Source organism: Equus quagga, chromosome 2, assembly GCF_021613505.1.
Source record: "Equus quagga isolate Etosha38 chromosome 2, UCLA_HA_Equagga_1.0, whole genome shotgun sequence".
In the NCBI taxonomy this organism is placed as follows: Eukaryota; Metazoa; Chordata; class Mammalia; order Perissodactyla; family Equidae; genus Equus; species Equus quagga.
The window spans coordinates 165,792,537-165,798,561 of NC_060268.1; positions in this window are offsets into that span (position 1 = coordinate 165,792,537).

Genomic DNA, 6,025 nt, shown 5'->3' on the forward strand with positions numbered 1-6,025 from the left:
CTAGATAACAGAGGCTCTATTCATTTACTAACATCTGAAAACAAAAATCCTCCATCATCCAGTATCTACCCCTGTGGTCTGTAGAACACTTTAGCTCTTACCCAATATTTCTCCATTGCTCATCTCTTCTGTCAATGATGCCCAATGTGGTCTGGCCCTGATTTCCCCGCAATGGCCTTTAGCCATCTGCAACCTTCTGAAATCACCTAACATCCACTTTCTATCCCCAGAAGTCTTCGCTCAAGAAAGCAAGGACCTCCGCCAGCTTCAGAATTTTTGATATGCTTCTCCTTGGGTCCATCACAGCCCTAGGTTTGTAGATTTAAGAAAATGGCTGGTAAATGAGAGTATAATTATGTGTGTATATCGCTCCAGCATTTTCCCTTACTCCTTGCAGCTATTGATCACTTAATCCATTTTAATTACCATTTCCCTCTGGCTGTACAAGCAAAGAGCTTCTTTTCAGAAATCAAAAGACTGATCAATCCAACAAGGGTGTTGGTCTTTAATCATCACCATGTAAAGAAAGCTTGCAACATGAACTCACTGCTCTAATTTCCTTCTACCAAATAATGAATTATAGATGATATGGTGGAAATTCTGCCACGATTTATAGCTCACTTTAATTAAAACTATTGCCCTTCAGTCTTTAAAAGCTGTGAGGGTTCCTATTTTATAGGGGAAACTACCTTTGTAACTTTCCAGGTTTTCAACTTTCTCAAAATGTTTAACACAGGTACTGTAATTCTGTAGGTTCAGAAATGCATAATGTATTCACTGAGTTGGGAAGTAGACTTGAAAGTGTCACAAGTCATTCTGTCAGTTTATTAAACAAATAAGATGCACATATGCAGGGTCAGAGAAAGCAGAAAAGTGGGACTACTCAGAACCTGGTACAAGAGATCATTTAAAATCATTTAACTACAATGTCAAGCATGCATTTTGTAGGAAGAGTGCTAATAGAGCTGCAGGATTTTGAGGACACTCCCTCCCCTCTCCCAGGATGCAGTTTGGTTCTTAGAGCAAAGGGGAAACATCGGCAGGTGCATGCGCTCTAGTTACACAGAAACTGCTTTGATGCGATATGGAAATGGCCTTCCCTTCAGAAACACTTAAACTCTAGTGCCTACAAGAGCCGCCGTGATCGGAACTGGTATTGAGAACTAGTAGTGACTGCAAAGAGCTGACCGAAGGAAAATCAGAGCAGCACATTTTTAGCGCTTCAGAAAGAAGCTGGGTCTCTATATGCTAACTTGCCAAAATCTGCTCGACTTCACAGAGAAGTACTACAGAATAGTACCCTTCAGCAAAGGAGTCTGTTCAAGGGCAGTTGCATCACAGTTTGAAAAGCTCTCTCGCTTCTTTGCGTCAGTGGTCCATTCAGTAAATATTTTCTAAATGAGCCATGTGCTGGTACCGTGCTGGGAGCTAGGGATTTAATGCTAAGCAAATACTCAGATAAATAATCCTTGCCTTAATGGAGCTTTCAGTCTAGTAAAGGAGGCTTCATGCAAAAAAGTGAAGTCAGACTATTGTACACGCTATGTACGAGAAGCGCATCATGCTATAAGGGCATAATTCTGTCTTAGAAGCAGTGAAGTTGCTTACATCGTGGATAACAAATTGGTTTCAACTCATATGCTAATTCCAATTGACTAATAATATCTGAAGTGCAGTGTTGAGAATGCTTCTGAGGTTTTATTTGAGGTCAAGGGGGAAGAGTTTCTTGATTAATGATGTCTGGCATGGATGCAGAAGGGGGACGTGGCAGCATGTGTGCCATGTATCTGATGTGCCTGGTATCTATCTAGAGCATGTAGGCTTTTGAAAACAAAGTGAAGTGTGATTACAATTGCAGAATCATCTGGTAATAGTGTACAAGATAATTATATAGATTCTTTTCTTCTGTTGCTCCTTCCTTCTACCTATCTCGGGCTATCTGAGAACTGGACTGGCCAGTATCTCTATAATAAACTGTCACAGACATGAAGGAAAATGGAACTCACTCCATCTCTGGCATAATTACAAAGGTATCAGGCCTGGTTAGACTTTGGCCGGAAATGAGGAAGAAGCCATGAGTAGCTTCCCATGAAGTTCCTGGAAAGAAAAATCAGTCGACCAAAATGGTCATGGGTTCTGGAGGCTAAGTTTGTGCGTTAGTTTTAGTTTCTATAGATCCATGGGACAATTACTCCGATCTTAATTATAAATTTATAATCAAAGTGACACCAATTCGCCAAACAGAGAAAGAAAATCCAGAATGGCATTATCCACCAAGGATGGAAATTCTCACGATATGGAAGGCCAAGCAAAGGAAATGCACTTCAAGTCAAGCAGGAAAACTTGCTTGGATGTCAGGGAAAAGAACTTGTAAAAAAGAAGAGTATGCAGGGGCTGGCCCCGTGGCCAAGTGGTTAAGTTCGCGCGCTCCGCTGCAGGCGGCCCAGTGTTTCGTTGGTTCGAATCCTGGGCGCGGACATGGCACTGCTCATCAGACCACGCTGAGGCAGCGTCCCACATGCCACAACTAGAAGGAACCACAACGAAGAATATACAAAACAACTATGTACGGGGAGCTTTGGGGAGAAAAAGGAAAAAATAAAATTTAAAAAAAAAAAAAAAAAAAGAAGAGTATGCAAAGGTTGGTGAATGTATCCTCTCCATCCTACATCAGAAGCTTCCTTAAGTGCCACACCGCCTGCCTAGAATATTCCGCCCCTACACACATACATGCACGCATCCCCTTGGCACCCATCCCAACTCCTTCTCATCCTTCAGGCCCCAACTTAAGTCTCTCCAAAGAGGTTTCCTTGACCAGGCTGTCTAAATTAGATGCCTTTTCTCTGTCCCATTATTCTTTATCTTTAAAGCCTATTTGTGTCCTTCCTCAATATCCTTAGATTTACCCCAAGTAGAAAGAGAGAGAGAGAGAAAGAGAGAGATTCATATATACATATGTGGTTACTACCTGGTACATAGCAGACATTCATTACATATTTGATGGATGAACAAATGAGCAAATGAATGAGAGAGTAAGTGAATGACACTCTGGAAATTTTCAAGTACAGAGCAAATTATTTGCCTTGAATGTCTTAGACCAGCAATGAGATCCCTAATCATGATCTGAGGAGGAACCATTTTTTATTCTCCAGTCTTATGACTGGAGGTAAGGAGGGCGGTGGGGAGACAGGGGCTGATGAGAAAGAGGGCAAGGCTTCATCCTCTGCTTAGCGTTTGGCTAGATAAGACTCCAGGATCTCCTGGAGGAGGCAGTTTATCCACCTGGGGCGATCTGGTTCTCTGAAACTGATGGCTGCTGGGTCTGCGGAGAGCAGGGGGGAGCCCTGAATTTCTGAGGAGCTATCAGCAGAGGCTCTTTTCTCGTTTCTCGGTTCTCCTTTAGGAAGCAGCGTATTTTCTAGGAGGGGAAGCACTTTCTCTGGAGAGCTGTTAATTCCCAGGGAGGAAGCCATTGAAGCCTGCATGGGAACACCCACTCATTTGCAAGTTGGCAGTCTCCCACGAAGTAGAAGAAGGCCTTATTCAGGGCCTAATGGAAACAATGGAGTCCATTGAACAAAGCCAACATTTAATGAACTCAAAACAGAGCGCTTTAAAAAATAAGTTAATAAAGCAGCCATTTAAACTTTAATGCATGTTCATTAGCTTTATTTTTAAAGTACCGTCTGTTACCTCAGTAAGAGTTTACTGGTATTGTTTATCCTCATGATTCATCACCTATACAATTTCTGAGCTATGAATGAAAATATTGATTGGCATTTTGCAAATGGCAACGCTTTGTCTGGGCTAGCTTTCACAAATCACGCAGGACCTTCAAACAGAACGGGTACCTTCTATTGCCTGGCAATTCGCAAAAGAAAGACACAGGAGAGACAAGCTCACCTTTCAGATGAGTCTGCTATAAAACCCTCTCCACTGGGCTCTTTCAAGATCCTGGGATTGTTCAAATCCTCCCATCAGTTTTATTTGTGAGTCTTATGGAGCATTAGCGAAGGTCTCAGTGGGAGAAGTGGCTTTTGGATTTTGTCTCCCAGTGGCAGCGGCCCCCTCCCCCGCCCCCACCATCTCCATCTTCATCCCAGGAAGGGAGAGGAGCATTAGAAAGCAGACAGGGGATGGGCTGCGGCAGCGGAATTGTGGGTAATTACCAGGAAAAACTAGGAGCTTTCTACGTTTTATCAGAGCAAGTATCAAATACCATTTGGCCCAAGTGCATTTTGCCCCATTCTGTTTCTTATGCAAATTCAACATCTAGAGACCAGCCTTCTACAATGGTTGACTCCGCTTCCCCGACTTCATTCAACTTGCCCTTGAAACGAATATTGTGCACCTGATTGTTAGCTGGGTCCCCACCCCTCCAAGAAATTGTAGGCGAGATCTTATCATCATCAGGCTTCTCCAGAAATCAAAAGCACCTGCTCTTTCTTAAGGTGGGCTCCTAAAGAGAAAAATATTCCCATTAGAAAATGCCCAGAGTTCATATGGGAACACCATCGATGTGTCCTCCCGGCCTGAGGACACCAACCTCGGATGAATAAACTTGATGAAAGCAAACCTTTATTGGGCACTTAACTGTGTGCCAGGCAGCACACTGTGCTAAGTAGTTTACATGTATCATTTCATTAGGTCCTAGCCATAGGAGATAGGAGCCCAATTTTACAGATTTGGAAACAGAAGGCTAGGGAAAATCAATTTACTTGCCCAAGATCAATCAATTGGAAATGTGATGAAGCCACGACCTCTAATTCCAGAATCTGTGCTGTTAGTTACATATGACATAATTCAGCATTGATGACAATAATATACACTATCCAGCAGTGACCCACTCCTGATAGGCTCCCCTCTTTGGATTTCCCAAGCAGAATTAAGCATAAAATGAAAGTCTTCCGTGATGCCCTGCCCCTATAGAGAAAAATGAGCTACGTCTATGCAGATGGGTTTATATCTCATTTAATACTCTGAGTAACACTATCTCATAGATAGTATCATATCCTTTCAGGAGAGGAGGAACTCAAGGCTCACAGAAGCTAAGGAACTTGCCCAAGAACACATAGCTAATAAGCAGTGGAGGTGGGCTCTTGATCCCAGCCTTACTCCATACCACCTCACAGCATCTTGCAGGAATCCATCAGACATTTCCCCTGGGAGACAAGAAAAGCTTTTATTTCCAATGCAACTCTTTCCACTAGTGTCCCTTCCGAGTCAGAGAGAAGATGATCCTGTTGACCTGCCTGGGTCAAGATTGGCTGAAAAGAAAGATATATTTGAAGATGTGTGAAGAGAATCTGCTTGAAATAGAAATGAGTATCCAACATACATAGGAGAGCAATACAGAATTGTCAGTAAGGAATAATCAGAGGGGCTGTTCCTTACACAGCTAGGCCGTTTTAGTCCTCTGGGACTTGGCTTACTTGTTGCTTCCTCTGTCAGCATTTTGATCCTCCCTTTTTCCTTTCTCTCCATCACACACTCCCAGTATAGACTTCCCTCACTCCATGCATCCCCCCACTCACCCATCCAGTTCCTAGTTCCGCTAAGTTGCCGGTGTCTTCCCAAGGCCTAGACCAGTGCCTGCTATGCTGTAGGGGCCCAATAAATGTTTAAGAAAAAGAAGGGAGAAAGAAGCACAGAGTTAGTGCTAAGCCCTAGGAAAGAGAAACTCAGAGAATTCACACATACTTGTGAGATTCAAGTGCCTTTTCCCTGCTCAGGAAGTAATGCCTGTAATGATCTATGAAGATCAGTATAAACTTGCCGATGTTTCTAGGCCACACTAAACTTGATCCAAGTGTATATAACAATAAATTAGTGTGTTCCCTCCTCCTCCCCTCTTCAACCCATTTGGTCTTTTCGTATTATTATTTTTTATTTTTATTTTTATTTTTATTTTTGAGGAAGATTAGCAATGAGCTAACATCTGCTGCCAATCCTCCTCTTTTTGCTAAGGAAGACTGGCCCTGAGCAAACATCCGTGCCCATCTTCCTCTACTTTATGTGTGGGACA